General features: G+C 35.0%; 1 long non-coding RNA gene across 1 annotated transcript in view; it reads right to left on the reverse strand.

Moving 5' to 3' along the window:
• The window catches only part of LOC107518346, a 391,518-nt gene that overhangs the window by 198,730 nt on the left and 168,307 nt on the right, over positions 1 to 24,481 (reverse strand). The gene's annotated exons all lie outside the window — the stretch shown is intronic.

Raw genomic sequence — 24,481 nt, forward strand, 5'->3', positions numbered from 1 at the left:
ACAAGTTCTTGAGATGCTCTACTTTTCCATCCCTCATATTCCCTACTCCATGGCCATCAAAGAAAGTAAGAGTTCATATCAAATGTCACTGGGAATGCCAACCTGCAAATTAGAGAATAATCTTTCAAAGGGCAGAAGAGAGATAAAGACAAAACTGACATCCTCGAGGAATATGAGCATTTCGCAGCTGCAATGCCACCTTCTTGTCTTTTGTACCGATAGGAAAGATTTCTGTCTGTAACAGCTACCTCTCCATTTTAATTAAAGAATTTATTTTGTTTTGCTTGTTTGTTTGTTTGTTTGTTTAAATTTTATCAAAATATCCTTAAGGAAGGCTCTGTCTTCATTTATGCCCCAAACAGTGACTACAACTTAGGTTAGCATTTTTTCCTGGGAAATGTCTTCATCTCTTTGGTGGCACTGTGACCCTGTTTTATCCCTGTACCCTGAGCAATGCGAAGGAAATGTTCTACCCTTTCGTGGAGGGTTTTCTCAAAATCACTATAGAGATGAAAAATTTCCCCTCTTTATTCTCTCTCCCAGCTGGAGCCTGAAGTAGGTTTCTTCATAAGGGGCAGAAGTAGAGATACCATATTTTTGTGCCATTCCACTGTGTCCCAATATTCACAGTAGTGCAGACTTTACAGGTGTTGATCCCACTCACAATATTGTGTTTCTTATACTCACTTTATGATTATTAATTTGGTCATGGAGGGCTTGGTGAGCTGTGGTGAGAACACTTGGTACTATCCTGAATGAGAGAGGAAGCCAGTGGAGAGTTCTGAGAAGTTTCTTATTTTATAACTTGTGGACAACAATATGCCCTCATAGGGTCATTGTGAAATGATGTATGTAAAGCACATAGCACACGGCCTGTTACATAACTGGTACATAATAAATGTTAGCTACTGCTGTTATGAACATTAAATTCATAACCTCTTTACCATAGCCTTTTCATCATATCTTACTTCATTTCTCTCTCTCTCTTTTTTTTTTTTTGGTGAACAAGAGGGTACACAATAAATCGAAAGGATGCCCTTGCTCTTGTAAGACTGATATATACTTATGTGTAGTCTAAGAAAGGCCCAATAGTTCAGACTACAGATGCTTTTAGCCACTGTACCAAAGCCAGATTCCTTATTTTTAATATCTTCATGGTGGGAGCTAAAAGAACATCTTGTGACTGAAGGAAAGTTAAAGCTGGATATGACTGGGCTTTGCCTATTCATTCAATCAACAAATGTACATGCAATACCTCTATAAAGTGCTTTAGTATTAAATCCAAAAGTGCTGGTTCGAATGTCAGCTCTGTTGTTTAGTTAATGTGTCACTGTGAGCTTGTCACTTGATTTCTCCAAGTCTATTTCTTCATCTTCAAAATGAGAATACTTTAGAAGGTACTTTACTATAGGGATTTAAAAGATGAGGTAAAGAATACAGTATATCTTTGTGGGAGAGCTCATAGGATAATAATATTAAAAATGTGTCCATTATGTGAGCATCTAGTTTTTAAATTAACTAATTGATATTTAGGAATAATTTGTTTCCAAGTTCTACCATCCTGGAAAATTTAATTTTAACACTTGAGCCCCTATTAGTAAAAGTGCACTGTTAATCCCTGGAGAAAATATAAACCTGATTACCATATGGCTCAGTCAGAGCCCTTTAGGATATTATCACAACCCAGCAAAGCATCCTGGGAAAGACATAAAAAGAACCCTCAGGTTATAATCTGGGTTCATAGAACAGCAACTAAACTTTCCCACTCCACAAGCCAAGATCATGCTTTCTTTCATTATAGCTAACCATTACAATAATTCTATAATGTATTATTATCTCTATTTTCAGATGAGAAACAGAGTCCCAGTAAGGGGAAGTCACTTACTCAATGGTAGGGCTGCATTCTCATTTCATTTAATTTTGGAAAATATTTGTATGGTACCTACTCTGAGCCCTATACTTTCATAGGTGTTGAGGTTGTAACAGTGCATAAAATGTTCTGGACCTCTTGGAGCTTACGTTCAAGATTTGAACCCAGATCTGACCTGCTTCCAAAATTTTAATCTTTTCACCCAACCCAATGCTTTATTGCATTGTTGCTGTCTGGCGAGATGAACCTGACCCCAATTCAATGAGTTATGATGTTCCCGTTATGCCATTTTTATTCTCTTTATAATTTAATCAGAACACTTGCTTAAATTAAAATATAGCTTAGTCATGCATATGATCTTTTTTCCCCAAAACATTTTTTTTTCTTGGGGCTGTCAATTCTGCAAACTGGCTTGATTTAAACCAATATTTTATCCAGAAATAAATTGAATTAACAATTTAAAATGCAGAACAGAAAAGGCTGCCAGTGTGCTAATAGCTCCATTTCCCTGATTAAGAGGGACTTCTCCAAGATGGGATAAAGAATAGAGCCCTCTTTGCCCTAAAACTCATTTGGACAATGGTCTTTGAAGAGATGGATTCTAGAAGAATACTGTCTTGTCTGAGAAACAGACATCCGCCCCCATTTTTACTGCTAGACTAACCTTCAAAAATATTACTTTGCGCATGTACTTTGGTCATACGTTTTTGTGGTTTTCTATGCTTACAGGATAAAAACTCCAAACCCCTAAGGCTGTCACTCAGTCACAATTTTTTCTCTACCTTCTTTAGTCTTATTCCTTCCCCTGCCACTTCCCTAAGACCTAGAAGGCAGCATATTGAAGTTTGAGGTTCTACTCTAGTACTTCGGCAAGTTATTTTGCCTCTCAAAGTTTCTGTTCTTCTTTATCTATTCTTCAAAAGAAGATGGTGAAATTTGTCCTCTCCTCCTCTTAAATCTGAGGAGAGGCGCAAATGAGGCAAAATATTTTGTAAACTGTGGCGCCCAATACACAACCCACCTTGAAGTGTCTCTGCTCCACCCATAATGTGGACTCTTCTTCCCATTCATAACTACTCACATTACTTTTAGAAGTCATTTCTCCCTTTCTCCCTCTCTATCTAAATAAGAGCTTGCCTTTCTTCAGAAGCCTAATCTCCTAAAAGAACTCAGTTGTTCTAACTGTCCCCAGCCCTCAAGAATCTCCATTGATCTGCCATAATTTTTTTTTTTTTAATTTGGCACTTGATTTTTGTTTCCTTAATGCTGTCATTCTTTAGTGTCTCACCAATTAGTTTGTAAACCCCAATGATGGAGAAGTTGACTTTTACACTGATATTAGTGCATACAGTACAATTCAGATTCAATTAACATTTATTGATTTTCTTCATAAAATATCTGAATAGAGAATGCTTACAATGTGCCTGCTTTGTACCAAGGATAATTGTAGGGACTTTCCTGTTTGCTATATCATTTAGTCCTCATAAAATAAATATTACTATTATTCACATTTTACACACATGGAGATGGGAATTCAGAGGATTTAATTCCTTATTCCTCCACATTTCATGGCTAGTAAGTGGCAGAGCTGAACACTGATTCCAAGGCAGATTTCAAAGCTCATGTTATTTCCACCAAATGATGCCGTCTCCTTTATTAAGTGTCGGCTGATGCCCATCCTGATCGTGCTGATGGTAGGTAACTGGGGCATCAAATGGGGTCTCTAGTAGCTCAGAGCACTAGCCATCTGGACCTGATTATAATTGACCATACGGATTCATATCTGACTATTCTTTCTATAAATGTATATTTCTCTGACTTCTATGTTTTACATAGGATGAGCACATAAAAACCAAAAAATGATAAGGATAAAACATGTAATTCAAAACTTAAATGCTATCTTCTTTATTTTATCATTATAATTTTAGTTATTTTTACTTCCTTCTCCCCTAGTTTCCTCATATGAAAAATGAGAATACCCTTACCAATTTCTCAGGGTAGTACGAAGATCAACTGAGACATAGAAACTTAAATATGCCTTAGTAGTTGTTATAATAATAGAAAATATGCAGGAATTATGTCTAATAATTTAGTGCTTTTACCAATATCGGATGAATATTCTCTTTGTAAAATCTCTGAAGAGAGAATAATATTGGCAACATAAGAGGACACAGAAATTGGTTAAAACTACTGCGAAAAAGTGAACTCTTCATAGAAATCTTTAAGAATTTTTAAAATCTACACTCTAGCATGTTTTCCGTTTCTAGAATTTTCTAGCCCAGAACTGTGAGAAATAAATATTTGTTGGTTAAGCCACATAGTCTTAACTTCTGTTATAGCAGCCCAAACTAATACACCCTGCTTCTCCTGCCCCATTTTACCAATAGCACACAAGAGCTGAGTACTTAGCAATTTTAAATATGTAAGTAAATTTTGCAGCAACCCATTCATAAAAGGTTCCTTTAGCCTCCTAGACAATATATAAATCTATGTTGAGTTTTCCATGCTGTCTGCAAAAGCCAACACATATCTTATACACATATAAAAAGGTGCAAACAAATTTCTTTTACCTCCCTTTCCAGAGGTTTAGGTAAAACCTCTTGATTGGTTTGGAAAAGGGTTTTGGGCAATGGTGACATAATTAGAACTTTGCTATAGAAAAGTGTGGGATTCAACAAAGAAGGAAGAAAAAAATGGGGAAATCATTTGGGAAAGGTGACATGAGAGTCCAAAAAAACCAAGAAGCAGCAAAGTGTCAGTACAGCATTAACATTTGTAAATTTTACATCATTTTTCACTTATTTGTAAGAGACTTGCAAGTTTCCTAGTACAAAGAAATTTTATTTTATTAACTCATGAACCCAAATTATGTGCTCTGTAGGACAAATGTGTAGAAATGAGTCCCTCAATCTAATAAGCAAGCCTAGTTTAATGCCCAATAACTGCTTCTCAATACAATGTACACTGCTACCTCACACATGGAAAAAGGTCAGTCATCGTGAGAGTAAATGGTTGGCTAGGTAGATTTTTAAAGACAGGGAGCATATTTGAATCTAGTATCCAGTGTAGAGTAAGTAATTTTTGGAGTAAGTCATTTTTGGAGTAATTTTTGTCAAATATTTGAAAGAAGCAAGGATATTAGACTCATTTTTATGTTTGTCGATTTATCTTTTTTCATCCATTCACTTTCAATCTTTCACATATATGTTTTTGGATATGACTTGTGTGAACAGGGTCTATCTTGAGTTTGTTAGTAGAGCTATTCTCCTAATCTTTGTCTTTCAAATGGGGAGTTGAGGTCATTTACTTTTACCATAGCAATGATTTATTTGAATTCATTATTATAATATTATTGTGTACATTCTCTTTGACCTGGCTTTTCTGTTTTTTTCTTATTATCTACTTTTAAATTGATTGTTTTTCTCATTTATTTTTTCTCTCTACTCTTTATCATATTTCTATTATTTTATCAGTCACTCTAGAAACTTAACATGCATACTTAATTTACAAAAGTCTTAATTTTATCAATATCTTATGATCCTTCATATCCATTTATATATGGTATCGTTGCCATGTGTTTTTGCTTTGCTTTGTTTTATTTTAATCCTGCTAAAACACTTTTGTTTTACACAGTCACTATTTATTCATTTGGTTATTTTTTCGGTTACTGTTTATCATTCTACTTTACATCTTAGAACTTTGATCTGAGATAACTTCCGTCTCCTAGAAGTTCACAATTTGGAATTTCTGGTAATAAGGATCTGTTGGTAAACAAATTTTTTTTGAAAAGAACTTTACCTTTTTTATCAAAAGGTAGTGTCATTGGTTATGCAATTTTGAGATGACAAGTGTTTTCCCTCAGCATATTTGCGCCTCAGAAGTTACCTGACAATTAGTACTGTTTTGTAGGTAGTCTCTCATTTCTCTCACACTGCTTTAAAGCAATTGTGTCAGTCTGTAGTGATCCATATTCTTACTATAATGTGAATTTTACTCCAGTTTCACCATTATGTGTCTGGGTGTAGATTTATGTTTATTTATCCTGCTTGCCATTAATTAGGCTTTCTGAATTTGAAGATTTTGTCTTCTTTATGTTTCAGAAAATTCCAAATTATACCTTCTTCAAGCACTTCCCCTTCCTTAGTCTCTCTATTTTATTCTCTAACCAAATGTTTGTTAGATCTTGTCACTCTATTCATGTCTTTTCCTCTCCTATTCAAATGTTCTTAATTTCTTTGTTTCTCTATGCTAATTCAGATAGTTTAGTATAATTATCTCCCCAGGTATATCTAATCTGCTATGAATTTTCCATTTAGTTTTTACTTCAAATACTATACTTTTCATTTTTATACTTTTATTGGGTTCTTTTTCAAATTTGTTCAGTCATTTTTATAGCCGGCACATAATATTTTCAGTTCTTTTTTATTTGTTTAAGCATACTGATCATGCTTATTTTAGTAAATTGGATAATTGTTTATCAAATATTCACTCTTCTCTCACCACTAACCCTGTGGGGGAAGTATTCCTCTTTGCACCATTGGTGTTGGACTTGTCTGTGACTAGCTTTACCCAATAGAATGTGAAAAGACGTTACACACACTGTGTTTAAACAGAGCTTTAAATATGCTTGCATTACTTGGCTTAGTCTCTTGCTCTCCTGCAACCCACCGTAAGAAAAGCACATCTCAGTTAATGCTATTTCTTTTGCCTGAGTCCCAGAATTAGAAACACATGAAGGAGACCTAAAGTCAACCTTCAGCCAGGCCCATTGCATCCCACTAAAACCAAGAAGAGCTATATCCACACCTACAAATCATTAGCAAGAAGTTAATGCTTATTTTTGTAAGCCATTGAATTTGAAATAATTTGTTATACAGACTTGTGTAAAACATATTTATACATTTAGTTTATATCCTGCCTAATAATTCCAAAATCTAAAATTTGGAGAGTTGAATTCGATTCTGTTATCTGTAGTCTGCTGGCTCTTTGGTATGTATTTTCTTCTGTGTTTTATAATTTTTTACTGTTAATTTATATTCTTTGAAACTTTAGGTATTCATTGAGGCCTAATTTGAGGATTTTTTGTGAAGAAGAGTTAAATTTGCTTGTCAGCTATTTTTGGTACTAGAAATCTAGAACTCTTTTAACTAAATTCTCAGATTGATATATATATATGTGTGTGTGTGTGTGTGCGTGCGCGCGCACGCACACACACACACACTTTTTTTTTAACAGCTCAGTAATGTCAATTTTGGCTACCAATTTTAATAACAGCTATTTTGTGGTTAAAATTCTTAGGATAGACTATTTTCATCACCAACAAACACAAAATAGTAAAACAGATACTTTTCCTTCCCGTCTCCTCAAGGTTAGGAAGTTTGAACTTAATTATAGCATGCACTGAGAGGTTATAAGTAGGGGAGGCATGATGTCCTGTATGAGAATTCCTGGACCATGGGCTTGATCTCTTGTTTACAGTGCCTTTCAATGCCATGCAAATTAAGGTCATCGGTGTTCACCAAATACCTTCAGAGTAAAAGCAGTATGTAGCGCTAAGCTTTTTTCTGGGTCTCTATTTTCATGTTGGTTTTGACCTCCTTTCTTGTTAGCTAATTAATTTATTTTAAAAGATTCACATAAAATCTAGAACATTTATTTCAGTAAGAGTGTCAATTAGTTTATTTAATCAGCTATATAACTGGAATAGAATTTTCCACCTATATTGTCTTTCATAAATTTGTTGAAATATCCTACCTCTGATGGCCTCTCTTCAGCTATTTGTGTTATTCAATTATTCGTGCAACTAACATTTATGAAGTGCCAACCATATATCGAGTACTTTTCTAGGTTCTGGGAATAGATTAGTAAACAATGAAGACTAAATGATTATGGGTTGAAGTTTGTTGCTTATTTATTTATTTACTATAATTTTATTAAAGTCCAGTAAGAAAAGGGAAATAAACATGAGTGGATCAGCCAATGCTAACTGACGTTCTCCCAAATATTGTTCAGTTTCTACCTCTCTTATTGAGCTTAATACATTCTGTATGATATCCATGTTATTTATACACTTGTTATATACTTCTGAAATATTTCATAATAAGAATAAAAGCACTCTTAATTTTGATGAGGTAAAGAAATGTTAAGTATCACTAATGTTTCTGTTGTTACTAGGTTATAAACTCAGTGGAGGCAAGGAAAATATTAACATTGCCATGTAAAATTTTACATGTTGTGCTTAGAAAATGTCGGAGCATATTTTTCAATTGAAAAACACCACTGGCACAGGAAGGCAAGACAGAAAATCTGACAATACCTTATGAATTAGAACTAGAAAGGCTCAGAGCAGAAAATGAGTGAAATGACCTCAGTTTACAGAGATAAATTGACAAAACAGGTAAATTGCCAAGCCACAGAACTGAAATTACTTGCTCAAGGTCTTGTAGATATTTAATAACACAATAGGAGCCAATATTTATTTTGGTATTTATATATGCAATGGATTTAACTACTATGTTAAAATCTTTTATTTTTTTCAATATTTTGTCTATAAATGCTTTTGAATTTTTAATGTAGATAATCATGTCATCTGCAAATAATGAAGTTTAATTTGCTAATTTCCAGTCTTGGTGATTTTAATGTATCCTCCTTGATCTGTTGTACTGCCTTGAACTTAAATACAAATTCCTTGACTTAAAAATATTAAGTTCATGATTAGTATTATTGGTTTTCAATAATATCGTCAGTAGCTATACTATAATAACAAACACCTTTATACTAATTAATATGTTTCAGGAACTATATTTTATCCTCACAATAAGTCTATCACTCTCTCCAATTTACAGATACGGAAATGGAGGAGATACAGAGAATTTAAGTAAATTACCTAATTTTATACAATTAGTAAGGAAAGATACAGAACTGAATATTAGAGTTTTGAATTCAGAATATACATTGTTGATCTTGATGTCCACTTTATTTCTTCACTTAATTCTAAAATTTCTAAAAGTCTAACCTATTTGGTCAAATAATTATTAGAACACATACTCTTTCATATTATCTTTTCATGTAATTTAAAGTTGTCATTTTTGCTTGCTTCCAGTCCCATAAAGACTAGTGATTATTGCTTCATTAGTGACTTCACAACTCAAAAGATGTAATGTAACTAAAGTTTATATTTGTTATACTTTATGTGGCTACCTGGTAGGAGCCATTTGATGAGAGATTCTGTAGTTTTAATTCTTAATATAAATACCTTTAAATATGAGGAGAATCCAGAATCATTTCTTAAATTTAAGCCCCCAAATCTGTCACATATTAAAATGATACATTTCCAGTATAATCCTTCTATTACAGAAATGACCACATCGTATTTTAATAGTGTGTATACACATCTATTTATGAGATGATTATTTGCTAGGACATGGGTAATACCTTTCATCTTTGCATCCTCAGTATCCAGAATGGTGCCTGACATATAGCAGGTATTCTATACCTTTGTCGAATTAATAAAAGGCAAGCAACCCATGGGGTAAGCATAATTATCTTTATTTGGCAAATGATGAAAAGAAGTTTACGAGAATTAATATGACCTAAAAGTTACAAAATTTGTCAGTAGCAGAAATTAATTTCAGATTTTGGATTCAAAGCACAATCTTTCCATTAAACCACACAATGAATAGAAAAGACTTTACTGTATATTTTTATAGCTAGACCATGACTAAAAATCATATGACTTCCTGTATCATTTGTATAATAAAACTAAAATTTTAATGGAATAGAATGGAAATACTAATTTTAACACTGAATTTATAAATTGATCTCAAAAAACAGTTTATCTTATAAATATAGTAACATATGTCAGAAAAACAGCCAGATTTTTCTTACCAGAAGAGTCTTTATTTTTCTCTCAAAATGACATCTTTTGCCAACTCTGAATTCCAAATACTGTTAATGAAAAGCTGTGCATTTTTTTTTCAAATTCTTACTTACATGAGAAAATCATGGAAAATTGGAGATATGCCAGAATATCAAAGACAGGTTAAATGTGGTATAATTTTCAAAGAGAGTAAATAAGCAAATTTCAAGTAATTAAGATGTCATAAAATTAAGATGTCAAGAGAGATGGTCATAAATAGGCTTCTTTATCATGTGGGAAAAGCAAGGTGATCACACAGAGCTATCATGGATTCACTTGGAAAAGATTCTACCAAACCAATGCCATACAGAAAGTTAATGTAACACTTAACATGATCTCTGACAAGTAATGATGTGCCATAAAGTCTGCATGTAACAAAGTCAAATACTAGAAAACAAAATGTCTCATGATAGCCCATGGACAAGTTGAGGCCATACCGTAATCACTAGTTCAGTCCACCCTGTTTTCCTGGGACTGAAGAGAAGCAGTGATGAGGGAGAAGAGTTTTCAAGGAAAATACAAAAATGTGGAATAAAACTACACCTTAACCCAGGCATATCAATTCAGTGCAGTTCTAGAATGAATGTCAAGAGTTAGAGAAATAATATCTTTAAGGACTGGACAGCTTCCAAAACATAGACTGGAGAAGGTAGATTTCAATGCAGACATGAGTTCTTTCAGGAATCTCACCCAGAAACTAAGAGCAAGAAGCAAAAGGCAGGTTACATTTTCTCTCCCCTCACCACAAGAAAATCGCTTCAGGATTAAGCAGAACAGTCAGCTTTCTGTAATAAAGCAAACACTGTGTTCAGCAAGGTTACCAATGTCCACATTGCTAAAGCTTCCATTTCTGTGCACTACTAGTCCTTGTTAGCATCCAGGACAGTGGCCTCTCTAGCCACTCTTTGTCAGTCTTCTTCACTCCTTTCTCCTTATTTTAGCATTGGAGTAGCCCAGGAACAACTCCTTGGTTTTCTTCTTTTCTTTATCTACACTGACTTCCCTGAGTAACTCATCCAGTTTCATGGTTTTAAATGCCATCTATATTTTAACATCTCAAATTGTTATCTCTAGTCCAGACCTCTCTTCCAAAGTCCAGACTCATATTCAATGGCTTAGTCAACATCTCAAATCGGATGTCTAGCAAATACCTCAAAATTAGTATGTCAAAAATCGAATTCTGTTTTTCCTCTAAAATTTGCTTCATTCACAGTCTTTCCCGTCTCAGCTTCTATCAATTTACTCCTTCTAGTTGCCAAGGCCAAAATCCTTGGAGTCATCCCTGATGCCCTCCTTTCTGTCATAGAACTCTCAATCTGCCAGAGAAACCTGTTTTCAAAATACATCTAGAATCTGGCCAATTCTTGTTACTGCTACCACCCCAGACCAAAGAACCAAAAACTTTTCCTCTGGACTCTTGAAACAACTTCCTGAATCTAGTCTTGCTTCTTTGTAGTGTGTTCTCAGTACAAGTGCCAAAGTGATCCTTTTAAGTCTTTAGTCAAATAATTTTATCCACTGTTTAAAACCCTCCAATGGCTCTCCATTTCATATAGAGTAAAAGTCAAAGTCCTACAAAACCTACTAAGTCCAGCATGACATAGCCTCCATCAATTCTCTGGCCTCCTACCATTCTCTTATTATTGACTTTGCTCCTTGCTGTTACTCAGAGGTGCCAGACTCACTTCTACCCCAGAGCCTTTACTTTCTTCCTTCTTCCTGGAATTCACCATGCCCCTCAACCAATATCTACTTGATTCAATCCTTACCTCTTTCAGGACTTTACTTACCTTCTCATGAAGGCCCCCTTGATTAGTTAACTTAATACAAAAGTCTATCCACCCACCCCATGAACTTCTCTCTTACATTTCTACTCTGCTTTTTTCCCTCGTAATTATGAGCTTCCGAGAAACTACCTAATTTACTTGTTGATCTGTTTTAGTGTTTATTATCTAATTCTCACTACTAGAACAATAGCCACATGAGGATAGGGTTTTCTTTTTTTCATTGATGTACTATAATCATTTTAGAAGAGTACCTGGAACATGGTCAGTGGTCAATAAATATTTGTTGTGCTAATGCAGTTTAGAACTTTCCCCACTTGCACCTTTTCCCCATATCCTAGACTTAAGAAAATGAGAGCTCTGAATTCTCCCACCAGGAGAAATTCCTGGTATTGAATAAATCTAAGCAAAGGAGATCAGGACCTGAGAATAAGGGAATCCTGGACCAAGCATCAAATAAGAGAATCAGAAAAGCTCTTTCACCCTCTGGACAGGAAGTGCCAATTCTCTTTCTATAGCTCTAGGTCATCGCTACAAGAGTATTCATATAATTCCTAATTGGCTTTTCCTTGGTTTGGAGGTCAAAGAACCCTACTTTTTCAAGTAATACTCTTTCCCTTTAACTGGAATAATGTAAAGGCCCAACCAGATTGATAGTATAAAAGAGTAGTATTTGTTGTCAACCTATCTCTATTCACAATTACTCCCATTAAAAGTGCTGAATGCACTCACACAAGATGGTCTAAAAAATTTGTCATGGCCACCTACTCTTTCCCTATGAAATTCCCTAGGTCTTACTTTCTGTCTCTATGAAGCTAACTTATGGTTTCCCCTGGTTTCTTCTCCCCACAATAGTAATATTTCTAACTAATTCTCCTAGATGTCCCTTGAGTATCGACATTTTTCCCTTTGGGATAGAACTTCCTCATCTATTTTCTTGGATTGCCTCTTAAATATTACCAAGTGGTACCATACTGTCCCTAAATCATACTGGTTATCTGAAATTATGTCTTGTCAGATTAGTTCCATATCCAAGCACAGCTGAATGAGAATAAGAATGTGAAAACCTAGGAGAAATGTTCCAGTAGTTTCTGCTTTTTTATTTGCTGCAATCCTGTTCAATATATTCCCTCAACGACTTGAATAATTACATGATAACATGCTTGTCAAATTTGCAGGTGACAAACAGCTAGCAGAAATAGCTAATATTTCAGATGACAGACCCAAGACCTCAAAAAATCTCAAGCAATTTAATGAATAGGCCAAAATGAATAGTGTGGCAATTCATAGGGGTACTTAAGCCAGTAGGCACATAGTAGGCATTCTATAAAGGTCTGGGATTAATAAATCAGTAAGTTAAATACATGTTCTTATACTGGGTTCTAAAAATCAATTTTACATGTTCAGAATGTGGAATGACCTGGAATAATAAGAATTTGTGTGAAAATATATTTATAGGTTTATTGGATGACAAGTGCCATATTAGTCAGTTCTGTGAGAAAATGGATCCATTTTTGGTGAGAGAACATCTACAGCTATTGAGTCAATTTGTTGGATTCACACTTTTCAACTGATGTTGACAAATTTGAGTGATACTTAAGAAAAATGGGATACCAAAAGGTTATATATTGATTTATTCACTCATTAAATAATCTTGAATGCCCTGAGCTAGTCATTAAGGATACAGGATGTTCACATATGTAGTGGCTAAAAAACTTGAATATATTATTTATTATTTGCTATTATAAACTAATGTAATAGTGTTATGACCTTATTTTTAATAATGATATATATGAATAATATGATATAACGATATAATTATTATAATGAATACAATACTATAACAATATAATATTATGTCATATTATTAATATGTCAGGATTTCATTTGACTTCATGTTATTAATAGTAGTAACATTATATACATAATAAATCCTTTTTATACGATGATCTTTCATAAATCAGAATTCCAATGAAAGCTAAAATTTAATTTCCATGGCAACAAGAATCCATTACCTCCATATATGATTTCCAGTTAAATAAAAACTTTTAAATATCTGAAAAATAATTAAATACAGAATCCTTCTAAAACTCTGCAATTTTTCCATCTTTCTATTTCTCTTGCTCACATCATATCTGATAATAATTCTTTAGTATACATGTCTATTGAGTCTTCCTAAAGCATTAAGTCTACTTTCATTGAAACAAAAACTATACTTTCCTAGTATTATTTTATTAGCTTAGACAATATTTTCTCAAATTATTTATCTATAGTATGAGGTCTAATTGTCATAAAATAACTTGCTAACTAACATAGTGACTGTAAACATACAACTCACTGATTAGAACAGAAGTACACGAGAGTACTAGAGGACTGCCTACGAGCCACAAGCATGCTGTAGATATCGATCACAGTATTTTATAAATGGAATAAAAAGTGGCATTTAACTTTGCAAATTGATTAATGTAGTCAATTAATTAAGAAGCTGGTTAAGATAATTCAAACTGAACACTAAACCAAATTTTGTATAGCTTCCAGAGTTTCCCTCTCTCTAGAAAAATCGCCCAAATATTTCAGTCTCTTCCTTAAAATTATTTAATGGTGCCATTATAAAGCCATACTCTATGGACAGAATGATATTTGAGAGATAAAACTTAACATATCTAATAATGATTCCCTTTAGGTTACTTTTATTGAATTCTGAATAATTTATGTTTAAAAAATTAATTAGAGAAATAATTGAGGCCTAGGTGATGTTTTTTTCTGATCCAAGAAGGATTTAGATTTGTCTCTGACAATGAACAGGAGCACTAGCAATGAAACTTCACCTTAGGCCATTTACAATGATTGTCTCTAGAGAGCCAGATTATTTCTGCCTCACTGTCCTATCTTAAGTGGAGGGCTTTGGGTTCCCAATTCAAAGAATAGGTGGTTTATGTACTGGCGTTCCCCATCCTCAGTGGGCCTTGGAGCTTGTATCTCAACCTCTCAGTTGTTTCTGCCTGAATTAACAGATATTCCTGGATGATAAGGGGCTATACCTGTCACTCATCCCTCTGAGTATCTTTCTCTCAAATCTGACCTTGTGATTCCTCACTGCATTGATAGTGTTCCTATTTTTACAAGTAGATATTAATATTTTATCCATTAAGTATTGACCTTCATCACTTTTTCCTGTATTATTAAAATCATCCAACCCTAATTCTTTGTAATAAAGAAGAATGTGGCCCCAAAGTTAAGGCCAGAAGAACAAAGTACTACATCTGTTTCTATCACTTACTAAATGTGTTGTTACCTTGGGCAATTCTCTTGTAGACTTAGTTTTCTATAAATAGAAAAGAGTTTTATCTCCCTACATTAATGTCTTTATATGCAATTCCTTGAGACATTAGATGGAAAAGCATTGTAAACTTTAAAGTACCAATTAATAGACAATTACATTAACTTTTGCCCATAGACACGTGTGTGAGTGTGTGTATATTTGTGTGTATGTTGCTTTTGTTAACTGTTACCTAAGAATGGGGAATAGAAATTCGTTATGAGAAGTGTGCAGATTAATTTATCCTTTGTCAATGTCCATTTCTTTTTCATTTCACTCAGATTAATTTTTTAGTTAACATTTATTGTATGCCTGCTCTGTTCTGGGCCTGGTTCTAAGCCCTGTTGATACAGAAATGACACAGAATAATGCCTGGAATAAACAAACTTCCAAAGGATGTTTTAAAGGTACGTATCCTGCCATTCTTAGCCCCCTCCTATAATTTAACTTTAGGGTATTGATTATAATTTTACTTCTATTTTTATTTTATATTTTTTACATGCCTATTTCTGTCACTAAACTGTAATACCATAATAGTCACAACTATTTCTACATTATGCTCTGTAAATTATTGTTAAAGACATGAAAGGGATAAATGAATTATTAGTTATATAGAGATTAGGGGATCTGATAGGGTGTAGTAGGAGGTACAACTGGAAAGGTAGATGGGGCTCAGTTTGTGTGTAAGAGGCCTTGAATGCCCTGCTATCTCATTAGTGCTTTTTACTTCAAACAGTGAAGAATCATAGGAAAATGAGGTAACAGCATAGATAAAGGCAAGAAGAGTCAGATGTTCATCCCTGAAGAGAAGAATAACAAATAATTCTCTTTGGCTAGAAGATAGTCTGGTGTTGCCTCAGGTCACTAACTCAGAGAACGGCAAATAGAAGCACGTAGTTTCTTCTTATAACATATTGGCTCCCCGATCTGGGGAGCTGCACCACTTCCTCCTGACTTTATAAGAGATTCTTTAAGGGAAGCACAATAGCACTGATTGGGATCAAATCTCTGGGGTGAGTTCCATCTCCTAAGCCAACCCGGGGAGACAGGAGCACTACAGCAATGAAATATAGTGATTGCAACTCTCTTGAGATCGTCAAGGACATTTCAGGATCATCAGTGCAAATATGAATGTTGATTGTCACAATCTTAAATGGTGTCATAGGGAGAGAACCCACAGAAAGAGCTGGTGCATGTGAATAGAAATCAGTGACTCCTCTGCTTGGCTGAATCTCCCATTGCAGGATCTCAGAGGGTGGCAGGGTATTTGCCTGTTCATCCGGTAAATGTTTACTGAACACTAACAGGGTGCCGAAGTGCTGCATAAGTTAGACTCTAGGGACATAAAGTTGAGGAAGTGACCAGCCTTGCCCTGAAGAAGTGCACGGTCTATTTGGGGAGAACACAAGAACCAGAAACTTAGAGTATGCTAAGTTTCCTGCTATTAATAGAATAAGTCCTAATTAGCCTGGTCAGAGGTAAATGTATTGCTTGCAACTTTTTAGGCACAAGAAACAAAAGCTGATGCTACAGAAGGTAGTTTACTATTATTGTTATTATTATTACAATTATTAACAACAAAAATAATAAGACCTAACATTTTTGAGTATTTACTATATGCCAGGCATTGTTTCAATCACAATGAACATATGTTTAATCCTTCCAAGAACTCCTTGAAGTAAGCACTGCCATTATTCTCATTTTATAGTTGAGGAAACTAAAGAAAAGAAAAGTTGTGTAGATTTTACATAAGAATACAAAACTGGTAACTGAAGTTGGGAAGATCTGGACTTAAACTCTCTGACCTTGAAGCTCCCTATTGTTGCCGTCTTTGTCAGAAAATAAGAGACAATGTCTGCTCCTTTCCCTTTGTGCCATGAGGTCCTGAGCTGAATTCGTATTGGCAGAGCCTAAATCATATGCCTATGTCTTAGCTACAAAGGGACTTGAAATGTAGTATATAATAATTTATCCTAATGCAGTAAAGGAGACTGTCTCAAATCATGTCTTAAAGGGTTCCTTATGCATAGAAAAGGGTCCTGATGATAGAAAAATAAAAAGTGATAAATATCAATGACAAGGATGAAAAATATTACAGCACAGCAAAGGCATTCAAGCCTTAGAGAACATAGATGGTTCAAGAAACTGCATATAGTTGTTATAATCAGCACTTAGAATAAAAGTCTAAGGAGAATACAGATACAGCAGACTCAGATCATGAAGAGCCTAATACACCACTGTGAAGGCATTGGATTTTATCTCTAGGGCAATGAGTAAGGAGTTTTAAGCAGAGAAAAGATGTAATCATATTTGCAATTAGAAAGATTCCACTGGATGCAGTGAATGAAGGCAAAGAGAAAACCATCATCATCCAGAGCATGATTATATAATTCATCGTGTCTAAATGGGAATTATTTTCAGAGTGAAAGGGAGTGCCTATATCCACACCAGGAAACAGACATTACTTCAAGTAAATAGAGGGGCAAAAGGAAAAGAATGATGAAAAATAAAAATTTGCTGAATAGCTTCATCAACCAATGATCTAGACTTATCAAATACATTATCTCATTTACCAATCATAAGGGAGTAATTTGGTTATCCTCACTTATTTTTATAGGCACAAGATTCATTGAGATGAAATCAGTTGTTCAGGACCTCAGTGGTAAGAAACCAAAGACCTCTGTCTGATCCAATTGGTGCTGTCAGACTCAAAAGCATGACCTCTATCTAATTTTCTTGACCCCTTCCCTACCCTACATCCAAAAGAATATTGTCCATCTGCTGTGAACTAGCATGGTAATTAAAAATATGATTTTAGAGGCAGACAGGTCTATGTTTGAATACTGGCTAAACCACTAACTAGCCATCTAAGCTGAAACAATGCTTTTAATTTTTCTAAGTCTTAACTTCTTCTTTTATAAAATAGAAATCCGAACAGTATCTACTTCAAGATTGGTAGTAAGAATTAAATTAAACAGAGTATAGAAAGACCTTAGCATAGTACCTGGTACATAAGTCTACAATATATGGCAGCTTTCATGTTACTAACATTTTATATGTGAATTAGAAATAAAAGTCAGTGACTAAAACAAGAGTCTGTTTCCTTAATTGAGGCTGAGGTTATTTTAGTTTGGCTTGTCATTGGGAATTAAAACAAAGCCAAGTCATCTGGTAGAAGGACTTTGGACCGAGTCAGATGCAGGAGGGTCAGCATGGGGGAAGCCAAAGAAGAGATGTGAGATGAAGGCTTATTCATACTACTTTATCCACAGAACATCAGGGCAATTAATCAATTAGAAATAAACTGATTTCTAGAACTTTCAAAAAATAGTTGAAAATGGAATTCAAGAAGAAAGAGGCGATGGTGGTAAGAAGACAAAAGGAGTAAGTAAAATAACAGGAATTTTTTAGCCCAAGAGGGAAAGGACTAATATGAGAATCTACTCGCCCATTATAATAGTCTCTATGGGAAATGATTTATAGAGTACTTTCAAAACAAAATTTGTTCATAAGTTAGATTCCGCCTGTTCTAATTTCCTGTTTGTTGTAAGTCTATACCCATGTGTTCATTGATCGCTTTCTGAGATACTTCTCTTTGATAGGTAGCAAGCCTGGCATTCTGAAGCAGAGGAAGATGAACCAGGAACATAGGATTCTAGTGGAAGAAATTAAATTTTTAGTGATAGAAATTAAATTTAGTGATAGAAATGTAATTCAAAAAGTGCCAGTGGCATAAAAGCACAACAGGTAAAGCATTAAGAAATCTAAAAAGGATAAGAAATCATTTTTACCTAATGAGAACCTTTGAGGTGGGACTTGATGAGTAGGTGATTAAAGATGAGCTGATCCCACAACCAAAGACCTTGGAAAGGGGAAACCAGTTGTATATATGGACAATAGTTGCTCTTGGGATGGCTGCTCAGATAAAGGCTTTTTGCTTTCTATAGTTAACATAAAAAAGCAACTGGTTCTCCTATGCTGCACTTTTGTTTGGCTATCATTGGGATGTTACAAGCACATTTTCTAGTGATAGTTTGGTGCCCTTTCCTTCTCTATAAAACCATTACAGAGATAAGGAAGACAGACAAGATCATTAGGAAACTGCGCATCATCAACAATTACTTTCAGATGTGTTTAACCTATTCCAAATGCCACTTCCAGCTCATGTTTAGTGCCTAGTGAAACTGACGCAGGTATTCTAGCAAACGGCCCATGAATTTTCTCTAATATTTCTTTCTGAACCTGCAGGGCTGAGGTTTACATTATCAAAGTACTTTTCATTAAAACACTTAAAATTCATAAACTGGCTTATTAGTAGTGTGTGAATTTCAGTTTATCAATCCTCAATCCTATATCCTTCCTACCATGTCACCAAGCCTGTCTGGGAGACAGATGGGACTGTAATCTGAGGCATTCCACAGTGGATTAGGACCCATTGTTCACTGTATTAATAAAAAAAAAAAAAAGCGTTAAATAAGACAATGAGGTATAGAAAAAAATTGAAAACAGGTGATATTTTAGTGTTTCTCTTTCCTCTCTTCCCCAAGCAAGGCAGATTCTAGAATTAGGGGTTTCAAAGGGAGCTCTCCTGGCTATGCATTACCAGTTATCCATCTTTTAATGGGCTAAGGCTTCTGGGCTCAATGGGAGACCTTACACCATTCAGACAGGTGTAACTCGATGGCTAGGCTATTTCAAATGACCTGAAATAAACACACACACACACACACACACACACAGATTATATTAGTAAGGTTTTGTTTGTTTGTTTGTTTAAGAATAAAAAGAGAAATAAGTTTCAATTCCTTTAAATCTCAGCCTCCAGGTAAATGGGACATTGCTTAAGAACTGGTCAGCCATTCTAGTGCCCAGGCTTTGTCTGCTGTATTAGCAGCAAATATCCAGTATCTCTCTCTAATGTCTGCCACTAATGTGACTCACCAACAAATTCCTGGCTGGTCTCCTTCCTTGTTAACTCAGTTGGGTACTCACATCTTCTACCACCTTTAAACTTCTAGTAACTTCTATCCTCTATATGCATTATGGAAAGGCTAAGCACTATCTTTCCCTCTATGTATCCTACTCAAGTTCACTGAGGTCAGATTTAATTGGTTCATCTGATGATTAACACCCCTGTTGGACAGATCTATTATGCCAGGTCCTTGACTGCCCTTGAGCCAGGTATCCACCCCTGGCTTTGTCAGCTGTAGCCAATCTGCAAGAATATCATGGGCAACTGTCCTATAAAGAAGTAGTGCCTCATAAACTCTTCAATAAAATTAAAAAGATGATGGAGATTATCTGACTTATGGAAAGTCTGTTTACATATAGCCTAGAGGAAAATAGACCAGGAAAGTAAAATAGTGTGGAAACCCTAACACCTTAAAAAATGCAATATCCCACTTCATGCTGTTTTGGCCTGATCCACTGTGGAACTGTCAAAGGAGTCATAAAGAAACATAAATAATGAGAGAAATGAGAATGCTCAAGACTTTCATAACAAGGCAAGGCTAATGGTTTGGGTTAAAGTATGGAAAATGATGCATTACATATTCTTTGTATGTATTTGTGACATGGGAGAGTGAGAATGACCTAAGCTTTAGAAACAGATGGACATAGTTTCTATTCCTGTCTGGGTAGATTCCTATTTGGGCAATCTTGGGTAAGCTTAATCTATTTGTCTAGGCATTGAAAACAGAAAACACTATTTGTATGGTGGTTGTTGGGATTAAAATGAGAGAATATATGTAAAGTGTTCAGCATAGAGTAGACACTGGGGAATGGTCCTTAATAGTCTACTTCTACCACTCAAAAATAAATGCATTACTGACACTCTCATTCCTCATATTCAAAAGCACTTGATCAGAATAAAACTTCTTTTGGTATTTGTTTCTATGAGTATATGTAAATGGTTTATCATTTTGAATAATTTTCGCAGTGAGTTTTTCGAGTGGTGAACACAGTGGAGTCTCTAGGACAATAAAAATGCGTAGGGAAAAATAAAACAAATTCTGAAAGCAACTTTCACCCACTTTTTAAAAAAATTATATTCTCAATCCAAAATTAACATTTGCACATTATAAAAATATGTTGAAAAATGGAAGTATAAAAAGTAAAGGAGGAGAATTACTCAGAGTTCTTCTCTCAAAATAAAATATCTGTTATTAGCGAGATATATTTTATTATAGTTTCTCTACTCTCTGAGCATACTTCCGTTTATTTGCTTTACATAGTTGTTATCTTATTGAATATATAATTCTTTAGGCTGATTATCTGCTTTTAAAATTATCCTATATTTTCCATATAAAGTCTTCACATTGAATTCTATTTAATGTTTCTGTAATAACCCAGTAGGTGGATGTGTACTGATTTACTCAACATTTCTCTATAGCCAGTGGGGAATAGGGCTTTTTTATTTTTGTTGTTTTATTTTGTTTGGGCTTTTATAACTAATGCAGTAATATAAAGAAATAATTGCAAAAACCTTTGTGTATACCTCTGATTATTTCATGAGTCTAGATTGTTGAACCGATATGTCTCCTTAAGGACTTAAAGTGTGTATTCCACCATAACTTTTATAACATTATATACTTTAATTTTTTGCATTTGCTGATTTCATAGTTCATAAGTTTCTTTGCAGGAGTCCTGGAGTTCTTTGCAGCTCCAGTGATTCTTCTACCCTGAACCTTCTATCCATTGCTCTTCCTACCCAATGAGATCACACAGAAAGAGATCACACAGAAAGAAAAATTCTGCTCCAGCTCCCATATAACAGCCCATGAAATAGCTAAGGACAGTTCTCACATCCTGGAACTTCTTTTTAACAGTAAGAGGAAATGCCTCAAACTGTGACTGGTTTTCAGGAAAATAAACAGGTTTATAACAAATGACCCTAAACTTTTTGTAGTTGTTTTAAGTTTGAGCATTGGGATTCCTAGAAAAGAATAAAAATAAGTCTTATGTCCAATGCTTTTCACTGCTGCTTATATCATAGTTCCTCAGGGAAATAAAGAATAGTCTATTCCCTAGTGGAATAGAGGACTGAAACCAGAATCTTTAAACAATAATGACAGTAACAAAGACAACCATAAAGATAATAGTAGCTAACATCTGATTGCTTACTATGTTCATTGATCTACAGGCTTATAAATATTTTCTCAATAATCCTCAAAAAAAGAAAAGAAGAAAATCATAGTGATTAAGATCAGATAGGTTATTCATTTTCAACTGGTGCTCTAACAAATTACCACAAACTTAGAACTTAAAACAACACAAAATTTTATATTATATTCTAGAAGTCAGACTTCAGTACTGGTGACAGCAGGTTAAAATCAAGATGTCAGTGTGGTTACATTCTATTCTAGGGGCTTTAGGGAAGAATCTATTTCCTTGCACTTTCAGCTTCTGGGGGCTATATGCATTCCTTAACTCACAGTCCAATTTCTCCATCTTAAAACCCACCAACGGTAGGTTTAATCCTTCTTACCTTGCATCTCTCTGAAACTTCTTCCATTATAATACCTCTTTCTCTTTCTCTCTCTATCCCTCCTTCTCCCATCCTCCCTCCCTTGGATCACAGCTGAAAAATAGTCCCTACTTTTAAGGACTCATGTGATTAAGTCAAGCCCACTGGCTAACCCAGGAAAATCTCATCATCTTAAGGTTTATAATGCTAATCACATCTGGAAAGTCCCTTTTGCCATGTAAGGCTCCTAGAATTTGGGGATGAATATCTTTGGGGTGTCATTATTCTGCATATGATCTTTGTGCTTTCATTTATTATTCCCAGGGAACCTCCAAAGTAAGTATATTAGTTATCAATTGTTGTATAACAGATTACCCTAAAACAAAGTGGCTTAAAATGACAATATCTATTATCTCACAGTTTTCTCACAGGGTCATAAATCTGGCTAAGGCTTAGCTGTGTCCCTTCTTTCAGGGTCTCTCAAGAGGTTGCAACCAAGATGTCCAATTAGGCTGCAGCCTCATCTGACATTTCAACTGGGGGTAGCTCTGCTTTCACACTCACCACATGGTTACTGGCAGGATCAGTTCCTTGTAGCCTATTGACTGAAGGACCTAGTTCTACCTAACTGTTAGCCCAAGGCCATCTTAAGTTTCTTTCCATGAGGATATATTCATATGGAAGCTTTCTTCAGAGCGAGTAAGAAGACAGTGAGAGAAAATGCCAGCAAGATGAAGTCATGATGTTTTATAACCTAATCTCAGAAGGGACATCTCAATACTTTTGCTATATTCTATTAATGAAAATAAAGTCATGAGGTCAGTAGGTCCAGCTCACATACAAAGAGATTTTACACAAGGAGGACATTGTCACATGGAAGGAATCATTGGAAACCATTTTAGAAGTAGCCTACCATAGTATTTGTATCAGTTAGCTACTGCTATATAACAAAAATTTTGTGTATCACAACAAAACTCAATGGCTTAAAATGAAAATTATTCACTCTTGCTCATGCCTCTGATTTAAGTTACATTTTTCTCTGGCTTGTCTCCTTGTTGTGAATTAGGTATATGTTTGCTTCACTGGGGCTTAGTCTGAGGGGGCTACAAAATCCTAGGGAAGCTCCTCTCCTGGCAATAGCAGAAATGCATGAAGGAAAGAGAACCATGTGATAACTTTTAAAGTTACATTGTAACTCCCCCCCACCATGTTTCATTGACCAAATTAAATCATATGACGAAGTCCAAAGTGAACGGATAGGAAAGTATATGTCCCTAAAGATTTTCCTCTAGTAGAAGCAACTGCAGTTGCAAGGTAAAAGTAAAAAATACAGGAAGAGGTAAAGAATTGGGGCCAATAATTCCATTCCCACAACATCATTACTCACATGTAAGAGATAAATTGCAACATGTGGAAGCTAGCTGACTTGTCCAAGGTCACAGAACTCAAATTCAGATTTGCCTGACATCAAAACTCATTCTCTATTATTTTATACCACAAGGCTCCAATATACATTCTCTCTGAATCATTTCCTTCCAAATAAAGGAGTTCACAAATTGGCATCTAAAAATTCCTTTTGCAAACAGTCCTCAGAAATTTCATTTTGCTCTTCTGCCTCCTGTTTCAATTTATCAGCCTAAATTTGTAACATGGGCCTGAGCATGGAGATAAAATCGGCTCTGAAAATGAGAAAATGGATTTTCTTGCCATGCCTTTGCATTACAAATGGGCCCAGTCCACAGCAATCATGGCTGCACCTGGAACACTGCACAGGCCCATGAATAATCCATGTTCCTTACACACTCTCCTCCCTGCAGCGCTGACTCAGCACTGCTCTCCTACTTCCTGTGAGGCAGCAGCAGCATATAGGTCCTGTGAAGTCTAAGAATGCAGCAACACTCTAAATATTTAGTTGAATCTCGAAGATAGACAAGGGACTCAAACATTTATTTAAACTTTAACCAGACTCTGACACCTTCTTAGAACATTTTATTACCTTTGAGATTAAATCCAGATTCCTTAAATGGCATGAAGGCACTTTCATAATTTGACCATTGCCTCCCTGACTAGACCCTCATCCTCCCACTCTCTATCTTTCAACTTGACCTTTTTCGTGACCTCCCTT

The sequence above is a fragment of the Rousettus aegyptiacus genome, unplaced genomic scaffold, assembly GCF_014176215.1.
Source record: "Rousettus aegyptiacus isolate mRouAeg1 unplaced genomic scaffold, mRouAeg1.p scaffold_m13_p_1, whole genome shotgun sequence".
Lineage (NCBI taxonomy): Eukaryota > Metazoa > Chordata > Mammalia > Chiroptera > Pteropodidae > Rousettus > Rousettus aegyptiacus.